Source organism: Sinocyclocheilus grahami, unplaced genomic scaffold (genome assembly GCF_001515645.1).
Source record: "Sinocyclocheilus grahami isolate Dianchi unplaced genomic scaffold, SAMN03320097.WGS_v1.1 scaffold15510.1, whole genome shotgun sequence".
Taxonomy (NCBI): Eukaryota; Metazoa; Chordata; class Actinopteri; order Cypriniformes; family Cyprinidae; genus Sinocyclocheilus; species Sinocyclocheilus grahami.
This window is the reverse complement of record NW_015515776.1, coordinates 1-1,017: the sequence shown is the minus strand read 5'-3', so window position 1 is coordinate 1,017 and position 1,017 is coordinate 1. Positions and strand designations below refer to the sequence as shown.

The window sequence follows — 1,017 nt, the reverse complement described above, 5'->3', positions numbered from 1 at the left end:
CTATTTATTGGTTAGCATCCAATTCATGAAAATAATTCAGTTTATCATATCAGATTTTTAGTATCAGAAACATATGCACGTCCAGTTGACACGTTTGAGCCGAAGTGCTCACAAAGGTGATGCAGATTCAAATCCCATTCCTCATCCCCTCTTCCACAAAAATAATGATTATTGTATTGCATTTAAACTGGTCCTGCAAATAGCATGCTCCTCTGTTCAAGCTCTCACACTCAACACATCCTCTCTCAGGATTACTAGTCAGTGTCATTGTTTGAATGCACTCATCTGATTTCATCGATTGTATACAGCAGCACAATGAACAGTGTCCTGAGACACATAACAGACACTGCAGTGAAAGATCATTACAGCAGGATATACAGCAAAGCTGGTGAAAGGGTATGGTGAAAGTAATGCTGTACTTAACGTTATTATTTAAAAGCTGTTGCTGGAAGCTCATTAGGAGATGTTCCCAGAGCCGAAGCAGCCCACAGTGAACGCCTGTGACTAAACCACAGACCTATCTCAAACACTAATTTACCCATACAAATAAACTATTAGACTTTATCAGTGCACTGTCTACAAATTAATAAATATAAAATGTTGTCATTTGTCCTGCTACCCAAACACAACAGTCTTCTTGGGATTCACTTGATAAAAGACGCTTAGGATAAAATATTTCTTTCTGAAACCAAAGCTAAGGATTTGTGACAGACTGGAGCTTAAGTGGGTCGCATATCGGACAAAAACCACCATGCTGTGCCGCACCACAGGTAGGACAATGAACAGGTATCATACATACAATGAATCATTCTGTACATGTATTTTGTCTGCCTTCAGCACTGACCAGCTTTCATGTGTGCAGTGAGAAAGTAAAGGTGAGATGTTGAGTGACCTACCAGAATGGCTCTAAACACAGTGGAGCTGATGCCCTCTGCCACCTCATATTCTCCTTTCTCATTGGGCCGGGTGAAATTATGTTCCCGTCCAGATCCAAACATTCTACCCAAAAAAAAAAAA

At 40.1% G+C, this 1,017-nt stretch overlaps 1 pseudogene; it reads right to left on the bottom strand.

Annotated features, from left to right (window-relative positions):
- The window catches only part of LOC107579221 (BTB/POZ domain-containing protein 10 pseudogene), a 5,159-nt pseudogene extending 4,158 nt beyond the window's left edge, over positions 1–1,001 (bottom strand).
- Between the last annotated feature and the right edge of the window lie 16 nt (positions 1,002–1,017).